The following is a 24,250-nucleotide window of genomic DNA, read 5'->3' as shown; positions in this document are numbered from 1 at the left end:
TTAACGGGTCGTGGCATTAGGAAGGTTGAGAACCACTGCACGCTCTGATGTAGAATTGCCACATTCTCTCAATTCTACTTTTTAAATGAAGTTTCTTTTCAAATATAAAAGTTGTACAGACTTTAAAAGGTATTTGAAAAATAGGTTAATAATCAAAATGCGGGAAAAATTTTCACATTTCCTCATCCATTACAACCATGGTCGATAGTTTTGTGTAATATCTTATAGTTAATTCTTGATGTACTTGTTAACCAGTTGAAATTATATGTTACATATCATCTGAAAACTGTTTTACTTAATATTATCATATCAGTATGTTAATTTTATTATAACTTTCCTTAAATTTTTAATGAATGATTAATATTCCATTATATGGTCATACAATAATAATGGAACTAATTATCTGCTCTTGAACCTGAGGTTATTTCTAATTTTGGGTACATTAGATACAATGGTGGATAAAGCCAATTCCTGCATTGCAATTTTACCTTTATTAAAGATTACCAGAAGCAAAATCATTGAGTCAATGTGTATGTAAATTTCGAATATTTTATTTTTGGTTAATCCTTTTAAGGGAATTATTTAATGAGCTAATCATGGCAATGTGGTAGAACATTGAATATTTTTGTATTTATATGTTTACCAAAGATTTTCAGATATTTTGTACAGGTCTTAACTCTGATCCCTTCTACATATACTGTGTATAGCAGTTTGACCAATAGCACATCATTCAAGAATGTTTTTTCTTAAACCATCTCTATTATGACAACTGCTCTTGGAGTTAAGAACCATAGTATTTTGCAGTTACGTTTTAAGACCCTTACCTATTTTGATAAAATAAGTAGGTAGCTGGATAGACAGAAAGGTAGATAGACAAATAGAGAAGCATGAAGAGCAGATGAGTGGAAGTGCATGCCATTCCGCTTAACTGGCATTGAGCAGACCTATGGAAAGCCTGCCTGAGCATGCCAGTGAGAAAGGTTTTGTGAGTCACAAGATGGCTTGGTGTTTGCAGATAAACTGAAAATGTTAATATTTCTGCTCTTCAGAAGGATACTAAAAGCTTCACTGATAAGTGAGGACCATTCATGATATTGTATACAAGGCCAAAATATGTAAAAATATTCCACAGATATAGTAAGGGTGAAAGAGGGAGAATTTTAAACAAGGAACTGATTTGATCAAATATGCATTGTAAGAACACACACACACACACACATCAGCAGAGTGGGTTACACACTGGATTCAGTAGCGAGTGAAGGAGCCAGGATGGAGAGGGAGCCAGGAACCATCATCACGGAATCACTGTTCATTTCCGGGCAGTACATTCGAGAAGGAACACAAAGACCCTTAAATGAACTGGGATGTGTGGAACTGTTTGAGTCAAGGCTGGGAGACCACTAATGTATGAGAAGCTGACTTTTTACAAGAAAATGAAGGCATTTATTAAAGAAGTGTCTTGCTCTAGATTCGAGAAAATTTTGTCTCATTTAAAGTCTATATTATATTATACACATGCAATGATAGTTCTATCTAAATTCTTAGTGGGTTTCACTATTGTACAGACGATGCTGCTTCTCAGATAGTGTGGGAGCTCCTTGCTGACTCTGGGGGTACATGGGGAAGCATGCCATGCTGATTGGTGTGTTTCCGTCCTTAGTAATGATTTGGCAGATCTGCTGCTACAATGTGTCTGCATAGAAAAAGGCTTTAGCATTTTGTATCATCTCCCATTAGGACTTTAGGAGAGAGAATCGGCTCAATAATTTTTAATTATCCCAATAAATTTCCCCCCCCCCTCTTCCTTTTTTAACCTCTGCAGAATTTTCATTAGCAAGAAAATAATATAATATTGCTTCATACTTATCTACAATCACAGCCGTTGTTAAAAACTGAAGCAATGTCATCATACAACTATGCCCTTATCCACAAATCTGAACTTGGTGTTAACAAAATTTCACCTGTATGTACACTGCCAAGGCTTTCATTCTTCATTATAATTGGTTAAGAAAAGAAATACTTGTATATTATACAAGAGAAGCATCCCCATTTCAATAACTTGCATTGACTGAAATATTTACCACCAGTAAACTTGACACATGGTAAGACTTAGCATTTGTGCATACATACTGACTTGGCTTGAAATAATGAGTAATCATAATATCCTTGTAAGAAGGGTAGTCAACATCAAAGGAAACCTACTGTAGACTAATGACTTTTTTTGATTTACTTATTTAGTTCAGCAAAGAGCATTTCTCCTATGATAAAAGAGAGCATTTTCTGTAATAAAAAACAGTGTGTTCTCATTACATGCACAAACAGACCCATATATATTTTTAAATAGACTGTATTAAGGCATCAATGAACAACAATCAGAAATTCTTCTTTCCACATTTAGGGTTAAATCATATTTAAAGAAGCTATTCAAATGGCAGACATTCAACATACCTATACACCTTAAATGAAGCAATTATCAACTACTTTTTGATAAAAATACATTGGATACATAATTTTGAAATAATTTGCTAAATATTTTACTGAGAAATGTTTGAAACCCTGGAAAAAGAGCACCTGATTCTTGATCTTGAAAATATAATATTTTCACTATAAATTAAGACATATGCATGCCTGTTGCTTTCACATAAATCTCTATCAAGTTCCTGACATCCTAGAGTGTGATTTATGGAGGAATTACATAAGTTTTTGAGAATCACACTCTTGTGTTTTTACTTATAACACGTGTGACACCAAATGTGTGGGTTTATTTTCCTATACCAATGAATTCTCATGACACCCCCTCTCTTGGGTTCTATAATTTACTGTAACAGCTCACAAAACTCAGATAATTACTTGACTTACTCTTATCTGATTATTTTAAAAGATAAAAATAAACAGCCAGAAGAACAGGAATATGGGGCAAACTCCGGAACAGGCCTATGCACAGGAGATCAGTCCCTCTGGATTGGGGGTACACCATCCTCCCAGGTTGGGGAGGTATCCACCAAACCAGAAGCTCTCCAAACCTCATCAATTAAAAGTTTTTCTGGAGGTTTCATTAGATAAGCATGATTAATTAAATCATTAGCCATTGGTGATTGAACTCAAACTTCAGCCCTTCTCCTTTTCTCAGAGGTCAGGAGTGGGGCTGAAAATATCAGCACACTAATTATTCCTCGGTCTTTCTCGTGACCAGCCTCCTTCCTGAAGCTACCTAGGGCACCTCAGTCATCAGTCATCTCATTAACGTACCAGACACTTAGCACTCTAGAGATTATAAGAGTTTTAGGAACTGTAGGCCAGGAACCAAAGGCAAAGACCAAATATGCATTTCTTATTGTATCACACAGACTTTGCCCTTCGTGGATCTCACAACAGGCAGTTACGCCAGGAAGCTCTCTGGAAGGTAGTCCTTGGCCTTCTGCTTCTATTCCTATAGTCTCTTTCAAACCATTTACCTTATAAATAACACATAGAGCAAGGAGACCAAGCCACAAATAAGGAGTCCTAGATTTTAATTTTGCTGTTGCTATCAACTAACACTAGGCAACTGTTATTAACCAAAAAGTTTTTAATCACACATAGAGAATGACATAATCTTCAGGATGCCTCAGAGCTCTAAGATTCTGTGATGTTAGGCTCTGTTAGATGAGTTAACGCCCAAGAGTGGCACAGGGTGCGAACAAACTAGCGTACTTACAATACCATTTCAGGCTCTAATGTTCATTACTGAAATAATACGCTGTTCTTTGGCTCTATGATCACAATAAAATACTAGAGAGAACAGGCAATTTTAATTTCAAAATAAATGGGGGCCTTTTCTCCTGTTCTCTTGAGTTGACTGCTTGTGAACTATATCATCATTCAGACAAGAGGTATTCCTCACAGTGACTTTGATAGTTGAGTAAGAAAAGGGCTTAAGTGCCCAAGATGATGGGACTGATGGAGTATGATGGATGCAAACAGAAGCTGACACCAGTGGCCCTGTATGAAGGTGAAGGTGGAGGCAGGATGGAAGGCATACGAATCATCAGTCTAATTCCATACAAGATCAAAATAATAAGAAGTTGTGGGGTCTTCCCAGCTAATAGAGATAGTAGGGAGTAAATGATAGTCATCTAGATGGGCAGGGAGTCTTCATTCTAGGGATTTTAGCGGAAATTAGCCCAGTCATGTGTCCTAGGGGAGGTAATAGTACGGACTACAATGGATACCTGTGGCCATGTAGATTCATTGATTATAACAAATACCAATCCAGTGTATGGTTTTTGTAGTGGAACAGGCTGGGTATGTATGTACGTCACTTCAAGAGGGTATATGGGAAAGCTATGCACCTTGTGCTCAATTTTGCTGTGAACTAAAACCTGCTCCATAAAACTGTGAAGTCTAGTTTTCCACCATGATAATTGTCCTTTCTATTCAAACAATCAGGAAAACTTGGGGGGAACTTAGGCATCTAGCAATCAATCCTAGATTCCAGATATCATTGCCTCAAAGGAGACTTGGAGAGCAGCCCAAAAGGCCGTGTTTATAAGCAGATCATGGATTTTGAGTTGTTCAGTTCCATCAGTGTTAATTTGCTCATTCGTTTCTTGCCTGAGTTGAGATTAAACTGAGAATGTGAGTGGATCGCCAGTTAAAGAGCATATATTGAGTGGGAAAAGTTCAGTACTCTGTATTAGAAGCGGGGAAGGCAGAGACAGTACAAATGAGAAATGGTCACTAACCATTCACACTTCACAGGAAGAGAACTCAGAGGGCATAAAAGAACCATCATCTGACAACAATATAGATACCTTAACACATAGCAAATAAAGTTCACATTTTTATATGAAAAATAATATCATGTAATATACTAGGATATTAGTTTAATAATAATAGAAAAGCCACACATTTTCCCCTAGTGGGCTAAGAATGAGAATCTTTTAAAGGGTAGCTAGAAATACGTTACCTTTATACTTTAGTGAAATGTTCTTATTTCTTTTTTTATGTTGCAAAGAAGAGCATGCATTTATGCCTCTAAAATTACTGCTAAGTTATTACTAAATTCCTCAAAAGTTATTACGAGCATTAGAGCCTGTACTTACGTCTTTAAAACTAATTATAAACCTAAAATTAAAGTTTCAAGCTCTTAAGGTTACATATGTATAACAGTGAAAGTCTATTTAAGTCATTCTTTAACTTTTTAATTAAGCTGGCAATGAATAAATAACTGCGCTGAATTTTATACTATAGAGTAAAAACAAACTGTCAAGTCACAATGGAATAACTTAGAGATAGTTTACTTTTCACCAGATTGTACACTGTTATTCAAATTAACTTTTTTTTTAAGTGTCTGCATTTTGGTCCCTTTCAGGGGAAAGAAATCCTTGGCTCCTTTTACAAGAAGAGCAGAACTGCATTATAATTATTTTATATGGACATACTCTGCTTTGAGATGCCTTGTTGGGACTTTAATTTCAGCTATGCCACTCCTGGATAAAAATGTAAACACATCACCTGGCCAGTGTGGCTCAATGTTTAAGCATCAATCTAGGAACCAGGAGGTCGCAGTTCAGTTCCCAGTCAGGGAACATGCTATGGTTGCAGGCTCAATGCCCAGTAAAGGGCATGCAGGAAGCACCTGATCAATGATTCTCTCTCATCATTGATGTTTCTATCTCTCCCTCTCCCTTCCTCTCTGAAATCAATAAAAATACATTAAAAAAAAATAAATGCAGTAAAGATTAAGATTAAAGCCAAAGTAAAAAGACTATAATACAAGGGTTCAACTGTAAAACATTTAGGGGGACTGCTTTCCTTACTCAGTCCATACTCAGTGAGTCTTCCTAGACTTAACTACCTTTGGGTAATTACCTTGTATCATGTATTTAGTTTATACATAAATGTTTGTTCTGATCATTTTCCAGAGGATTTTATAAAATTTAACTATGTACATCACTTCAAAAGGTAAATACTTGAAGCATGTAAAGCAAACACTGTTCTGTATTAAAAGATAACACTTTGAAAGCTAAGACTCTCTAAATGTTTAATTTTCTATTTATTTCCGCCTAGCTATAATTTGCTCACCGAGGCTGACTTATTTCCCTAAATTCATGGGCATCTTCTTTTTCATTCTAAGGAAAATTTTTTCTTTTGTACATAATTTTAACATATACTTTTGATTTCTTTGGTATGGTTTCGTCAACAGAGTAGAGCCTGCATTGATACAGAGCCTTTCCCAGAACCAGATTTGTAATGGAATGTGCTAACCCTTACCCTAAAATGAAGAACCTCCTTGAGCACATGTCAGAACTGACCCCTTATTTCAGTTCATGCTGAGTGAATAAGAACTATCTGTTATGAACCATCTGAGTCCCCAAACTTTATTGTAAATAGGGTGGTTACCAATACATGCTGTTGCCTATGCCTGCCGTTTCTTCAATGTTAAGTGTGCTACGTAGAATAGGTTCCTCCAAAAACTCATGCCCAACCAGAACCTCAGAATGTGGCCTCATTTGGTAATAGGGTCTTTGCAGATGTAATTAGTTAAGGTGTGGTCATATTGGATTGGGGTGGGCCTGAATGTACTATCACTAGTGCCCTCATAAAAAGAAGGGAATTTGTACAGAGAGAGACATACACAGAGGAAGAAGATGGAGAGAGAGATTGCAGTGATGCAGCCACGAGCCAAGGAAAACCAGGAGCTACCGGAAGAGTCAGGAAAAGATCTTCCCCTGGAGGCTTTAGCGGGAGCTTGGCCCTGCTAACACCTGGAATTTGGACTTCTAGTTTCAAGATCAGTGACACAATAATTTTGGTTGTTTAAAGCCTTCCCCACCCCCCAAAAAGAGCCTGCAAGTGAGAAGGATATAAATTAATAAACAAGTAAGTACCTATATAAAGTTTGTACAAATTATGAAGAAAACAAGGAGGGTGCAATCAGCACAGAGCAAATTTTCATCTCCTCAAAAATGGATTTATTTTTGTATCCATCAGGCCTAGTACAGGGTTTTCCACATAGTAGTCACTCAATAAACTTTTGGTCAACTGCAAATATCTGTTGAACACATATATTTCTTTTCCTAATAATCAAAAAACATTTTATTTTGCATGAGAATCTAGTGGGCAAATCTTTATTTGTGTGCACACATCAGAGTTGTTTTTAATTTTAGTATCTATTAGGTCTCTTCACCTCTTTTTTAAGGCTGCCATGTTGTTGCGGATAGGGTATGATTTTAACACAAGCACAACAACATGTAAAACAGTGATCCCTTTGCCATTTTTGCACCTGTTCAATGGATATGAAAAGAGCAGATGATCCGAGTACCTCATTCATTCACAGAAAAGATTGCTTCCAACCTGTTTTGCAATTCCCCAATTCTATAAGCAAGCTATAATCCAGCTATACAATTCTACAGCACTAGTGGTGTCATGCCTTATTGAACAGTAGATGGATAAATGTGATTAAATAGTGGTTTACATGTAATTGCATTGTGGTGGGAAATGTGGTAGCAAAGTGGATTATTATAATTACATAATGTGCTAGCAATCTTCATATATACATTGTTTCTGTTTATACAGCAGTCAACTCTTATTAAGGTCTCTGCATATTGAAAATATATAGCTGTCAAGTCTTTGGTTTCATCATGGTTCACTCAGTCCTTCACCCATTTTCAAAAGGTATAAAGAGGAACAAGTTAGCACTTAGAGTTAACAATAGATATCAACAGATTATTTATGTTAACTAACATTATTGGTAACTTTACTATTGGTTTGGAAGTGGCAATGACCGGCATGTAATTAGTTTTAGGTTTTGTGTTGTGCATTCTTTGAAAATAGCATGGAAGTTCTTTTCCAAATAAAGACATCAGAAGAAACAGGTCATCTGTCATTCTTTTTGTAGTTGTCTCTCTTTGGCCACCATAGACTTGGGAAGAAACTATGTAGAGTATTTTTTATTGCTGTATTTGCCTACGTATGCCAAATGTACATAAAAATGCAGATACTGATTTTTATCTTCCTTGGAAAATTGGGGTAAATACTCTGCTAATTCCAAATTTAAGATACTTTGTTCAAAATTTGCATAAATCCTTTGATTTCTCCAAACATAAAATTAATTGTATGTACATTTTCTGCATGAAGAAATAAGGCAGAATGAAGTCATATTTTTTATAGCCTTTTGGTCATAATATTTTTGTTTTACATAGCTCATCTCCTCTTCACAGTACTCTGCTCAATCCCGGTAACCAGTTCTTTGGAAACACTTACATTTCTACCAATGGTCTGCGCTTTTATTTTTTTCTTCACCTTTGTTCAAACTTATCAAAAAATGAATTATTTTAACTTTCTGAAAATCCCAGTGGCACTCTGCCTTCTGCTATAATAGTAATATATTTTAACTGCTTATCTTTTTCCCTCACTAGGATGAAAATTTCATGAAAACAGAGACCATATCTTGCCTGTACTTGTATTCTAAACACATTAGCTTCATCCTGGCTCATAGAAAGTAGTTCTCACAGCACATTCATTGAATGAATGTACAAAGCCAAGAACTATCAAACGGATCTAACTATTAGGCTAAATTTAAACATTTAACCAATATTTATTTATTATTATTATTTCTCCTATGAGAACAATTTTAGTGATGCAAGTTTCTTATAAAAAAAGATTAGCAAGACCAATCAGTGAATTTGGTCAAAATGGTTAGATGATTCAGTATAGCATGTTGTCTAGAGAACAGTACAAAAATATCTAGACCAGGGGTGGGCAAACTTTTTGACTCGAGGGCCACAATGGGTTCTTAAACTGGATCAGAGGGCCAGAACAAAAGCATGGATGGAGTGTTTGTGTGAACTAATATAAATTCAAAGTAAACATCATTACATAAAAGGGTACGGTCTTTTTTATTTTTATTCATTTCAAACGGGCCGGATCAGGTCCGTGGGCCGTAGTTTGCCCACGGCTGATCTAGACTTTCATTTGCAACTTGGGTCCATTTTACCAATAAACCACCTACAGACTTTTGAGTAGTTTATATCCTCCCATTCAGCTCAATGTGAAGAAATCAGACATCTTCAGATTTGCACTGTGCTATCCTACTTTTGCCAGAGCTTTTTTTTAGTGGCTCAACACGACATCCAGAGAAAAGAACAAGAAGAGGCTGATGGGACTACGGCAAGATTAGCTCAGCTGTCAGCCATCACATTTTCATAGCCATGAGAAAGGTGCTTTCTGGTTAGCTATGCAGCACTCAGAAGCTGCGTAAGGATTTAGAGGTAAAGGATAAAATCCTATATAATAAAAGGCTAATATGCAAATTGACTAGATGGTAGAATGACTAGTTGCTATGATGCGCACTGACCACCAGGGGGCAGATGCTCAATGTCAGTAGACTCCCACAGGGGGAGTGCTGCTCAGCTAGAAGCTGATCTCAAGGCTGGTAAGTGCAGTGGCGGTGGCAGGAGCCTCTCCCACTTCCGCAGCAGCACTAGGAATGTCCTACTGACGGCTTAGGCCCAAATCATCAGTCAGACATCCCCCAAAGGCTCCCAGACTGTGAGAGGTTGCAGGCTGGGCAGAGGGACACCCCCCCCACCCGAGTTCACGAATTTTGTACACCAGGCCTCTAGTCCTATCTAATAAAAGAGAAAAATGGTAATTGGTGTACGACGATACCCTTTTCATTGGCTAATCAGGGCTATATGCAAATTAACTGCCAACTAAGATTGGCAGTTAACTGCCAACAAGATGGCGGTTAATTTGCATATGTAGGCACAATGCAGGGAGGCAAAAGGGAAAGCAGGAAGAAGCCCCCTGCCACTGACAGTGAAAGGAAACCCAGGGGGGAGCTAAGAGCTGGGGGGCAGGGCAAAGGCGGCCCTGGGGCCACCTTTGCCCTGCCCCCCAGCCATGATCGGAGAATCAGGCGCCTTTGTTGCCCTGGCCAGTGATAGCAGGAAGTAGGGGTGGAGCCAGCGATGGGAGCTGGGCACGGTTGAAGCTGGCAGTCCCGGGAGCTAGGGGTCCCTTGCCTGGGCCTAAAGCGGAGCCCGCGATCGCGGGGCCGCTGCAGCTGCGGGTCCCCGCTGCCCGGGCCGGATGCCTAGGCCAGAGGTGTTAGGCCTGGGCAGGGGCGGAGCCTGCAACCGCGGGGAGCTGGGGGTCCCCTGCCCAGGCCTGACACCTCTGCCAGAAGCCTCAGGCCTGGTCAAGGGGCCGATCCAGTGATTGGTGATCGGAGGGTGATGAGGGTCAACTCCTCTGGCCGAGGCATCAGGCCTGGGTGGGGGGCTGAGCCGGGGATTGGGGGGATATGATGGTCCCCTTGCCCAGGCCTGTAGCCTGGGTCAGAGGCGTCAGGCTTGGGCGGAGGGTGGAGCAAGCGATCAGAGGGAGATGGGGGTCCCCTGCCCAGGCATGATTCCTGGGCCAGAGGCCTCAGGCCTGGGCGGGGGCCAGAGCCAGTGATCAGGGGGAGATGGGGGTCCCCTGTCCAAGCCTGACACCTCTGGCAGAGGCGTCAGGCCTGGGCAAGGGGCCGATCAGGCGATCGGAGGGTGTTGGGCGTCTACGCCTCTGACCGAGGCATCAGGCCTGGGCTGGGGGCAGAACCAGTGATGGGGGGAAATGAGGGTCCCCTGCCCAGGCCTGACGCCGATCCTGCGATTGGAGGGTGATGGGGGTCAACGCCTGAGGGTTCCCAGTATGTGAGAGGGGGCAGGCTGGGCTGAGGGACACTCCCCCCCCCCCCCCCACACACACACCCAGTGCACGAATTTCGTGCACCGGGCCCCTAGTAGTATTATAATTGGAAAAAAATACTGTAAGATTAGTGTCATATTGCATTAGTTGTTCCAAAGTTTCTCCATTCTCTTTAAGCCCCAAATATAGCCATTCTCATTCATATGAAACTGGTGAATTTGCTTGCATCTTAATGGATAGTATAAGCACTATATAATATACGGTCTCTTAACATTTTTTCAGGTCACTAAGAATTCCACTTCTAGCATTTAGCTCATGTATTTTATTTTTTATCACATGTATATTTTTAAGTGATTGCTCTAGTGATTTCATAAGCACGGCTAACTTTGAAATATACTAGAATACTAGAACAATTCATTTAAATTTTGAAATCTTGCCAACATATAGGTCTAATAAATCACATGCCTCCCTCCCCCCAACACACACACTTTGTACCAAAGGTCAGTAAACGTTAAGCTTTGCAGGCTACAACAAGTTTCTTTTGCATATTCTGCTTTGTGTTTTTTTGTTTTGATTTATTTTGTTTTTACAACTTTAAAAAAGATAAAAACAATAATTCATAGCTTCAAGTCTATATACATACATAATGATAGGCTGGATTTGGCACATGGATCATGGTTTACTGATTTTCACTTTATGCATCATTATAGATAGAATATGTATAAAGAAAACACTATATCTTTACTTTAAAGGGGTATATGTATACATATATATATTTTAAAGCAGAAATTAGTGTTTATATGGATGAAAATGTTTAACATTTTACATGTTTTTTAAAAAATATATTTTATTGATTTCTTACAGAGAGGAAGAGAGAGGGATAGAGAGTTAGAAACATCAATGAGAGAGAAACATTGATCAGCTGCCTCCTGCACACTCCCTACTGGGGATGTGCCTGCAACCAAGGTACATGCCTCTGACCGGAATCGAACCTGGGACCCTTGAGTCCACAGGCCGACGCTCTATCCACTGAGCCAAACCGGTTAGGGCAACATTTTACATGTTCATCATTATTTTTTGAAGACATAGACTAATCTGCTTAGAGAATTTCTTTGATTTTTTTTAACTTTTGGATTGGATATCTGATGTTAAAAAAAAACCCCTCTTTATTCTCATATCTTAAATACCTTCTTTCTTTAGCAGAAGTTTCCTTGAGAAAAAAGAATTTCCTAAGAAAGAATACTGCAATAGCACTTTAGTACTGTAATGTGACTTCCTCTTTCTCTTCCCTTGAGAGGCAACTCAGTGGGAACTGTGCTTCTGTGAAGGAAAAAATATTAGGCACCACCCACTATCTAATACCAAAGACTGGGAAACAAAGTCCAGCAGTCACAGCCAGGGATCAGATGGTGAAGGGAGACTGACTTAATCTTCCTCCTTGTAAAACAGAATCTGTAATGGGAACAGGTATCCTTAGGACCCAGCAGAATTTCCACCCTATCTCACTGACACACCAAGTAAGGACGGGTCATGGGTGAAAGAGACAATTACATCAAAAGCAAAACCAAACCCTGGGTGAATTGCAGATATTAGAGTCAATACCAAAACTTTAAAGAATCAGGAACGGTGATTCTTATCACATTCCCATTTAAGACTTCCTCTTGGAATGAATCGAGAGATAAATGACTCTTGGAAAAAAATGTGAAGGATTTCAAGTTTAATCGTATCATCATTCCAATGCAGCTGTTCTTCCAGATATGGTCTTATTATGGGAACAAATCAATTTAGTTGGCAAGCAGCTCCTGCCCTGACAAATCTGTTTTCTCCATTACAATAAGATAAGAAAGCGCCAGAGGACTGCTTTCTCCCAGCAAGGCCAGCAATCACACTTGATCACTTGCTTCTGGATTACCCCTTCTCTCCACAGGGCTACTACCACCCTTTACACATGCACTTTTTTAAAAGTTAAATTGATAGGGTTTCACACTTTTATATTTTCAAATAGGAGGAGGGAAAAAAAGCCTCTGTATGTGGACAAATTAGGAAAATGTGGTTCCTGGGAAGAATAAGCAGAAAGGTTTGCTCCCAGGGGCAAGAGGTACAAATGGATAAAAGGCCCATTGCAGATGCAGCCTATTGCAGGGCACGGAGCTGGGCAAGCTGCGTGCTGATGGGGTTTCAGTTTACCGCGGCCCCTTAGCTCAGTGTCTTTGGGCGGTGCACAAACTGTGCAGCCACATGTACCACACACAATTCCTCCATGCAACTCAGATTTCAGGGAATTTCAACACTTAATGGGTCAACCAAATAATTCACTACGTGATGACGTTGTATTTTAAGAAATGAGTATAGAAAATAGTAAGTGCACTAGATGTCTTGGTTTTATAGGTAGATAGAGATATAGATATAGATAGATATACAGATACTAGTATAGATAGATAGATATCGATAGATAACAGATAATACATAGATAGATAGATAGATAGATAGATAGACAGACAGACAGACAGACAGACAGACAGACAGACAGATAGATAGATAGATAGATAGATAGATAGATAGATAGATAGATAGATAGATAGATAGAGAAATCTTACAAAAATACAGGAGCCTGACACCTCAGGGAATTTTCTGAGTGGCCAAGGATAAGGGGGTGGATCAAGATGCTGTAAACTTTACCCTCAATAAAAAAAGAAAGAGGCCTACTGATTGATTTTGGAGGGAATACATGTCACATTTTAGCCGAATGCTCCGACACATTTCCTGAGACACCCCCAAAGTAACCAGCTTTTTATGGAACCTCATGCACATAAGGGCTCGTCCTGGCTGTACCTCTTCCACTTTGCACATATGATCCTAAAGATTCAATCGGTCTCAAAGTCTCTGTGCTAACAGATGCCCAATTGGAAAGGTGCTTTTAGTAATAAAGTTGATAGAATGTGCAATGCATGTATTTACATATTTTAATAACTTATCCTTGCATTCATGCCCTCTCCTTCAATATTTATATATTTCAGTGGTTAGTTTTACAATTAACTAAGCAATTGTTCTATAATTTTAAGAATATAAGAATGACAGAAGTTAAAGAGAAATATACTTAATCTATAAATTCTGGACCTACACAGCATGAAGTAACTTAGGAAATTTTGTGTTTCTTTGAGAAGAGTGTGAGTGATTACTTGTAAAAGGGATAGTTGCATCATACAAAGGAGAAACAAATTTTCCATGTGTGTGTGGAAGATTCAAAGTATAGAAAGAATTCATATGGTGTTTGACAGCTAAAAGGATATTTGTTCATTTATATATATGTATTTAAAATTATGTGATGTTCATTTATATATATGTATTTAAATATATATATATATATATATATATATATATATATATATATATGTATTTAAACACAAAATTTGTATATATTTAAACTTATGTGTCATCCCAAGGAAATGGGACTCAATGGCCAATATCTAATTTTTTTAGTATGTCTTTGGAAACCACAGCTTTTGCACACATCAAAAGTGTGGCCAGCTTGGCCAGTGTTGCTCAGTGGTTGAACATTGACCTATGAACAAGGAAGTCGCAGTTGATTCCAGCTCAGGGTATATGCCCCGGTTGCGGGCTCGATCCCCAGTGGTGGGAGTGCAGGAGGCAGCTGATCAATGATTCTCTCTCATCATTGATGTTTCCATCTCCCTTCATCTCTGAAATCAATAAAAGCGTACATTTTTTTAAAAGTGTGGCCAACTAGATATCTCTCCTTGGGAATTTAAATAACACAAAGATGTTGATTGAAGAGCCCTGAGGCAGTAACAAGTGTCCAGAGCTACAGAGCGCTGCGGCAGACTAGGTAGGGACAGACAATGGCAGAAGTGCAAGCGACAGATCCTCAGGAGACAACCATTGCTATGGCTTTGTACTTGAGGGTTTGGTTCCTGGAAGAAAATTGTTCCCTGGTTACTGCCATTCAATGTCTTTTCTATTTAGGAAACAGGAGTATATTTTTATTTATTCTTATGTTCCTGATTTAAATTGGGCTGCAATTTGTAAAAAATATTTTGTCAGGTATTTTTATGCTTGTCACTTTTTTTAAAAAAGAAGGCTGTGTTTTCTCCTTTTTGAGATGAAGATATCACATAGGTATAGCTTTGGTTTATGTCAATCATACTTCAATACAAATATACATACATTTTTGAAACCTATTCTGAGGAAATGCAGCCAGTTTTGCACTGAATGGTTGTTCATTTGTTGGAATTCTATGATGAAACATTACGGACAGGAGTTTTCTTTGCTAGAAGGATTTTAATTATACTTTCACTGCCGTTAGCAGTAATGAGAGCATTAAGATTTTCTAATTTTCTAGTGTCAGCTTTGGTAAGCTATAGTTTCAGATATTTTTTTCTGTTTTTAGTAAAGTACATTATTTCATATGTATTTGGTAAACTATTTTTGTCTAAGTATTTCCAGATACTTATTTCATTTTAATTATTAAACTCATTGACATAAAACCCTCTCATTGTCTTTTCTGGCGTTTTCTTTATTGATTCCCAACATGGGTCATTTGTGCCTTCTCTTCCTCTTCTGTGCCCTCTCTCCTCTCTGTTTATGTCTCACTGACATTCCTTGCACCTCTCGCTTTTTCTCACTCACTCTCATTCTCTCTCTTAAGTTCATCAGTCTTGCTTAGCATTTATGAAATTTATTAGCATTTTAGAAGAAAGAAATGTTTGGCCTAACTTATGGTGTCTACTTTTTTGTGTGTGTGGGTTTTCTTTAGGGTTTTTTGTTGTTGATATTTTAAATAAATTTTTATTGATTTCAGAGAGGAAGGGAGAGGGAAAGAGATAGAAAATCAATGATGGGAGAGAATTATTGATCAACTGCCTCCTGCACGCCCACCACTGGAGATCAAGCCTACAACCCAGAATTGTGCCCTTGACTGGAATTGAACCCGGGACCCCTTCAGTCCTTCAGTCTGCAGGCCAATGCTCTATCCACTCAGCAAAACTGGCTAGGGTTTAGTTTAGTTTTGCTTTTTTATTATTAATTTCTGGTCTTATCCATACTGTATTCCTTACATTTCTTTCCTTTGTTACTATTTTTGCACATTTTATCTTTTTATTATGCTTCCTTATATGGGTACCACATGAAGCTGTCACCATTTCTGTTTAATTAAATGGTTTTCTGACATAAACCCAAGTGTCTACTGTTCAATTCTTATAAGAACACAGTGCATGTTAAACCTAAGCAATCATTTTTCTACTCAAAAAATATAATGAGCAAACTTAGCAAAAAGCTTTTGCTAAGCTTTAAACTGATATTTAGGGGCATTTTCTTTTTATTTAAATATATATTTTATTGATTTTTGACAGAGAAGAAGGGAGAGGGATAGAGAGCTAGAAACATCGATGAGAGAGAAACATAGATCAGCTGCCTCCTGCACACCCCCTACTGGGATGTGCCCGCAACCAAGGTACATGCCCTTGACTGGAATCGAACCTGGGACCTTTCAGTCCGCAGGTTGACACTCTATCCACTGAGCCAAACCGGTTAGGGCATATGGGCATTTTCTATATCAAATAGGAAGTGAAGAGGATGATTGAGTTTTCCACTGGCTTTCACTACTTCATTTAAATATTATATCCTTATACCTCCCTCTAAAGCTCAGCATACACATTTTCTAAAACATCAGGGTATTTTTTTTTGTCATTAATGTGGATTTTTAAAAACTGATTAGCTTCTTAGGATATATTCCTAGAAGTGGGGTCAATCAGAGAAAGACAAGTACCACATGATCTCACTTATATGTGGAATTTAATGAACAAAATAAACTGGGGGGAAAATAGATCCAGATACATAGAAGCATACAACAGACTAGAGAGGTCAGGAAGAGATTAACCAAGAATTTATATGCATATATACCTAACCCATGGAGACTGACAAAAAAACTGCAGTGAAGGCCTGGGGAGGGGGTGGGAGTGGGGAGAAGGGAGTCAATGGTGAAAAGAGGGGACATCGATAATATTTTCAACAACAAAGATAATAAAAAATTAAGTAAAAACTGATTAGCTAATTCTTGGCTTTGCATTGACAGAAGATATCTTTAGCTGAAAGTCATCTCGATAAAATTAAAGAGAAAGAATTTTGTCTTGGTTGAGATTCATGCGCTGTTCTTCCTAATGACTTTTAATTCCAACAAATAATGACCCAATTCTCTTTGACAAAAATCCCTTGGAGTGTTTCTGGCATCACGTGAATAAATAGTACTCATTCTTCATGTGGCATGAACTTATTGCAAATACTTTGCCACTGCAACAAGGTCCCCTCAGAACTCTGTCAAGATGCATTTGGCAAATCTTCCCAGATAATTGATAAACAGCAAATGTTAATTACATTTAGGACAATCAGAAGGTGAATCCATGCAAATCTAATGAGAGGGTAAAATGCTCTAAATGCTTTGTAAATCTTTAATGGTTTCAACTGACTTCCATGTTACACGTAACAACAGTTAACAGGATGGTCTTTAGACAACAACATGTAGTAACTTCAGAGGGGAAAATGCTGACAGAACAAAGGGGAAGCAGTTAAAATCAACCCCAAGAAATAACTCTTGGTTGAACCACTGTTTTTCCAAAAGACAGTGGCTTGTTTGGCACCTGCTGCTTGTGTTTCTGAAGATGCTGAAATTAACTGCAGTGTGTGGTGGGTTTTTTTAGTGCCTGAGAAATGATAGCAGTCAAGAGGAGCACAATACTGTGGGAATATATTACATGTGGTTTTCTGTGGCTTTCTTTCATATAACAAACATAGTAAAATGCATCATGTCAAGGGAATAAGTTGTGCAAAACTATAAAAATCCCTATGAAAATGCTAGTGAATTTGGAATTTGAAAACTTCTAAATGAATTATGATTCTACAAGAGACTGGTCTTGAATATTGCCCGTTGAATAGGAGTATTTGAAGCCATGGTCAAAGTAAGGAATGTTTGAGCCCCAGATGAATGACATTGCAGGGCATCTATATTCCACTGACCTAGAAGTTATATGCAGTTAAAATATTTTTGAACAAGAGTTCTAATGTGGAGTCTTTGGAGCCCTAAATAGCTTTAGGTGACCCAATAAACAGCCTGGGTATTTACATAAAGTGTGTGTGTGTGTTCACGCGCGCACACTCATATATCCAAAGACAGGACTCATGGCTTTCATCATATTACTTAAATTGTCATAATCACCAAATTTAAGAAATATCTAGAGGTTTAAAATGTCTCATTTTTCTTAGTCTTTAAGTAAAATTAACCAATAATGATAACAAATTCTTTTCAATGAATTTTCACATACAATAAATAGCTCTAGTAATTCTTCCAACTTTCCCATATAGTTGTATTTGTAAATTTACTTACTATATATTTAAATAAACATTTAGGTAGGGGATGAAACACCCAAAGATAATGTGTTAATACATAGCAAACTAATTCTGTATGAATGCATTCCTTTTCTCTAGGAAGGGGAGCAGTTATAAAAAAAAATTTTGTGAGTATACAGGTTGGGTCAAAAGTAGGTTTACAGTTGTATGCGAAACCGAGTTTATTCTTATAGTATTTATTCATTATTGTGTTATTTTCCACAGGAACAACTGTAAGTGTAATTTTGCCCCACCCTGTATGTGCACACATGTTTGTCTTGGTGTGTCCCAGCGTGATAATTATGAGAGAAGAGAGACTATGCCAACTATGAACATGAAACTTGAGTCTCTCAATGTCAGTTTAAGAGTGACACTCTCCGCCCCCCCCCCCCCCCCCGGTATTCACCACCAATCAGCCACTCTGCGTCTCTGTTTCTATGTCTTTCATTCTCCCTCTTTAACATATACAAAATGTTTCCGTATTATTTCACATATAAAAATGATGTCTGTACAGTCACATGATTCGCAGTATTACTGGCTTTTATTTTGTTGGGATAAAATTCCTTTCTGCAATATGTTCATTTATGTTAGCTACCATACACAGTCTGGTCTTTCTAAGATAGGCAGATGAATTATTTTTAAACCTGAAAACAATAAATTCATTGGAGATACTATTCCTACCTTTTTTAGGAGATGTAACATAAATTATGATTAAGCAATCATGATCTCCCCCCATATTTAAAATTAAAAGTAAACACTTGTATACACTTCTGATTCTCGATGCTTCACACATCAATTTTAGTTTTGTTGCCTCAACATTTAGTCAAGTATTTCACACATATGCAACTACAACTGTTCATTTCATTTTTACTCCTATCAGCTCTGCTCTGGGCAACACATCTCCTGAATATGAGTCTCAGCAAAGTATTCATCACCTTTTATCATCCATTCTCAACTGAGCTGTGGCCAGTTTTATCATTAAAATAATAATAGTTATTATAATAACTATTATAAGCAAATATCTTATCTGACTTGCTCACCACTCAATAAATGTGTTTGGAGTAAACAAAAGAAAAAATGACTAATAAACATTGTTTGTTGGATGCTAAATGTATTAGTTGTTAACCTAATCTTATTTTGGTTAACACTAAATTGTACACTTATTATTTCTACAGTGCACATCGTGCTCAATGTATTAAGTACTTTATGTGCCAAGCTTTCGTTCCAAAGCTATTAGTAGGTGCAATATAAATCCCTCCCTGTTTCCTTTTCTGCTTATGGGTTTGTCTTGCTCTGTCTACTCTTAAATGTTAGTGCTGCCTAATTTGGTCCATCAGGGCTCTCTGCACACTATCTTTAGTGACCACCCCAGATGTTCTAACTACACGTCTTCCCCTGAACAAACTGTTCTGTGTTTTCATCTAAAATCTTTTCACAAGCTTCAAACTATAATATGCCTCTGCCGGCCAAATAGATTTCCTTGGATATTTATAGTTCTTTATAATTCAACAAGTCAGCCTTCAATCTGGCCCAACTTCTCGTCTACACTATTTTAAGTAAAAAGCCAATATGTGTTTTGAAAGAGCAAATATATGCTCCTCGATTTTTTTTTTATTGGAACATTTTGCCTTTTTATTAAGGAAACAGAGCCTTCTTAAAATGTGAAGTGATGGTTCATCCATATCTCTAAAGGCTCGGCATTCTGTTTGCAAATTTTAAAGACACTGTGCTCAACAGTTTTAGAGTATTTTGTCATAACATGAGAACTGTTTTAAAATTCAGCATAATGAAGCACAAGGCATTCCCCTGTGAAAACAGTATTGGAATAAAGCTACAATATGATAAAAAATCTGGCCAAACCATTATGCTTAGGTTTGTTGTAAAAAAAACAACAACAACAAAAAAGAAAACACAAACAAACACCACTCCTCTTGTTATTTAGGGAGCTGCAGGAAGTTACATGTTAAATGATATAGAGACATAACACCTTCCCTAGCCACTTCCATGGTACTTACAGGTAGCATCTCAGGATAGTGGGCAAGGTGGTTGGGGTCAAAATGTGCATCAAGCTTAAAAAGAATTAGCAAGGGATAGGAACAGCATCAGATTTCATTTTTTGAAAAGGGAAATCTTTTATAAAACCACAAAAAAGTTAGAAATGTTTGAATTTAAGCAAGGAAGGGTTGGAAGGACCGGCCTGCACCCCACTCGGAGAACTGTGCCTTCCAGTGTGTGTTTGATTTGAAATCTCTTAGGAAATGGAGTTTTACCCTTAGAGAAAATTTCATCCAAATTTTATATTTTTCCTTCATTTCACTTGGCTTCCTAAATAATTCTCCAGGAGTCAATACCTTTCCAACGTTCTCTCCCGATGCTGTATCTATTTTAAAAATGTAACCCTTTTGTTAAAATGACTAATCTGCCCTGGCATGTGTGGCCCAGGTACTTGAGTGTCATCCCAGGCACCAAATGCTCCTGGTTTAATGGTTTAATTCCGGGTCAGGGCACAGGCTCCTAGTGTAGGCTGAATCCCCAGTGGGGGCTGTGCAGGAGGCAGCCAATGGATGTTGGCTTCAAATTAGAATATTCCTCTACCTGCCAAATAGATTGCCTTGGATATTTTATAGTTAAAATTTCTCTCTCTCTCTCTCTCTCTCTCTCTCTCTCTCTCTCTCTCTCTCATCAATAAAAACATATTTTTTAAATGACTAATCTGATTCTCAAGCTGAAGTACCCGGATGAAGGGTACTGATTTCAGTGAGAGCAGGGTTGCATGGCTCCAGGGCTGTTGCAGCTCTGGGAGCTGACTTGTCACTGCTTGGTTCTCACACCTTCTCAAGTTTTCATGGCTTCTGTGTTCCTTTGGTACTGACTGAAGTTCAGGTGATTTTCTCTATCATCCTCCTTTGGCTACTTCATCCCCGTACTTAATGTATTATCCCTATTTTTTTTTTTTTTTGGAGAACTGCTTATTATTAAAAATGCAGAGAACAAACTTCTTGCAGTGGGTGCCAGTTTTATCTTCTTATCTTTAGGTTCCCAGTTCATGTTACAGTCCTTTGGTCCAGACACAGAATTTCTTCATGGTAAAGTTTTATGCTGCTGCTTTAAATACAGATGCAATTTCTGTTAACTCTGTAATCTGAAAAAGTAATCTGCTTGTGTTATATAATTTGTTACTAAAGGATGTACTAAAAATGTGTAGCAAAGTTAGATTGCATAGGCTTATTTTGTCTTCTTTTATTTTTGTGTGCTTAAGAGGGAGAAATTTATAATAGCATTCTCCATATAAAAATAAATCGAAACTCATTTGGAAATAATCAACAGAAAGGAGCAGTTGGCTCTATTGGACAGATGCCTAAGCATCCATCAGTACCCGCATTATTTCGGCTAACAATTTTAGAGAATCTAGCAAGTGTCACAGCCTGGGATTATAAAAGGAAACAGAAAAAGGAACTCTCTTTTAAATATCTTGAAATCTAAAAAAGAAGCAAGTATCTAAACTTCCACTACACCATTAAAGGGCATTTATTATAATAACGACAACTAAACAACATATGGAGTTCATATTTCCTTGGAGAAAATAAGATTATCAAATGTTGGATTGATCTGAGAATGAAAAATGCGTTAGTGTATTAAGTGGAAAAGAAATGTGAAATTAAGTGAAACATTAAGTGAAATTAACAAATATCATTTGAAGGAAAAGGTTTAGTGAATGGAAAGGAATGAAAGCTCTGACTATTTGGGTATAAATGTGGAATTAACATTAGTTCAGTGTGCTTGAATTGAAGGACATAAATGGAAATGGTGAAAAAGGAAATTAAGATGACACTAAATCATGGAGTCCTGTGGTCACAGGACACACATTTTGTATTTGTCTTTTAGGAAATATGGAGCATTTGTAAACATCTGAATAGAGACTTAAAACCATGAGATTAAGTGCTGAAATGCCAAACTGGTAAAAATGTACAATGGCAGAATATTGTGATTTTTTTTTTAAGGAGATGAAAACAGCAAGAGATTATCATAATTTTCAAAGTGAAAATTTAACAAAGTTCAAAGAGTGTATGGAAAGAAATGCAGACTACCCAGATGAAAACCAAGAGGCTCCTCAGAGCTTGTTATAGCAAGAAAGTCACTTGCATTTGGAAGACATTCAATGATAGATAACAGGCAGGAAAGCTTTATAGTGGCGTGGGGGGAGGGGGAAGAGGAAAGCTTCAGATAAGCTCTCATTAGAAGTTGTTGGCTGGAGGCAGGCTGACAAGGGACTCCCTATGTGACTGTGGAAGAGCATTCTGGCTCTCTCTGGTTAGTCCTGAGGAGGGACACACCTTAGGGAAGTTGGCAAGTCCTGACTATTCTTGGCTGATCGCTGCCAGGGTTGGGTTGGCTTCCTGGACTGGTCAATGTAGTTGTGGTTTGTGCAGAGATGGCAGGCAGAGTTCTGTTGTCAAGGATGGTCCCTCTATTCTTTTTGTAAATTTAACTCTCAAATGGGTAGGTACAAATGGAGACTGCATAATTTACATGACTTGAGCACTAATTGTTTATGAATTTGAGAAAGGACATCCAGGAAAACAGAGCAGAAGAACGGGTGGGAGGATTAAGGATAAATAACTGAATTATGCTACATGTCAAGCCCTAGGCTGAGATACATTCATGCCTAACCCTTAATTCTTACTGACTGCAAGTCTAAAGACAAGTATGCATGGCCCAAGAATGCTCTTCCCACCATAAGGGAACTCATAGAAATGATGTGGAGATCATTAATTTTTTTATCAGACATACATATATATATATATATATATATATATATATATATATATATATATATATATATATTACAATTCAACCTTGATTTTCAGGCACAGCCCACAGCCTCTGGAAATTGGCAATTTATAATTAGGTCCAGAATAACTTAAAAAAAAAAAACAACAGATTTGAAAAAGGTGAAAAGAAGATGATTAAAAAATTTTTCTTTCCATTTCTTTTCTTTACTCTTTAAAAACAATCTTTGGACTTTGCAATAGTAGCACTTAGGGGAACATACAGTGCTCCATTCTTGGTAAAAAGACCATTCCTCATTCCCTGAGCCCGAAGTAGAATTAGACTAGGCAAGAAAGAAAAATGAGTCAGCTGCCCTTTCCAACAACTGGTCGACCTGTCTTCACTGCATGAATAATTGTTCACAGTGTCAAGGGTACTCACGTATCAAATTGACTGCAGGGGAAATTTCCTCAATGTGCTTACTAAATTAGCTTGAAAATGAATTAATCCAGCCAATTTTGAAGGACGAGTTAAAAGTAGTGGGAGATTATTTTGTTTTTAATATGCATCCTCTTTTCAATATCAATATCTCAATGTATAACGAGGCTCCTTTCCATAGCCCGGGCAACAAGTCAACATGTTTATGAAAGACCTATAATATGCAAAGTATTAAAGTCAATGTCCAAAGAAATCTACTACAGGGTTCTTGCCCTTGAGGAGCTTAGAGCATGAAGTAGGGGATGGAGGCAATTAGCTGGAGGTAGAATATATTGATAATAAAGAATCAATACTAATATAAGAAAAAAATGCCAATTAATTAAAATATAAAATTGTTTTTCGATTTCATATGCTGCAGAGATAACATCAAACTCTGTGTTTAGTAAACTCATGAGAAGGAAAATAAAAATATTTCTCTTTGTTTAGAGATCTAGACAGAAAATACTGCATTTCCTCTTTTAATATTTAATGGCATTATTTTGTCCAGAAGAGATAGTTTTTGGAAATGGAAAATATATATTGCATTTTTTGGAAGAAATATCTGTATTGAATAATAGTTTTGGCCAAGCATTGGATCTGGCAAATTATATTCCCCTCTAATTTAAATCTTACCACATTCTAAAGAGTAGTTAATATTGGGGGGGGAAAGGTAGGTTTATTTAGGGGCCAAGTTTCACAATACATAGGACAGGAGGAAAAAGGTTAAAGGAGGGACTGCCCCCCTCCCCCCCCCACACACACACACCCTGGAAAACTAACTCGTTTCTTTACTTATTTTGATTTAATTCCAGAGTTAAAAGAAAGTTGGAAGCCAAAAAATACCATTTCTGTAGTTGTTGATAAAAAAAAAAAAAAGCAAACAAACAATTGAACAGCAAAAATTCAACTTGGACTTCTCTTGGGC

Source organism: Myotis daubentonii, chromosome 16, assembly GCF_963259705.1.
Source record: "Myotis daubentonii chromosome 16, mMyoDau2.1, whole genome shotgun sequence".
NCBI lineage: Eukaryota > Metazoa > Chordata > Mammalia > Chiroptera > Vespertilionidae > Myotis > Myotis daubentonii.
This window is presented reverse-complemented; position numbering follows the sequence as displayed.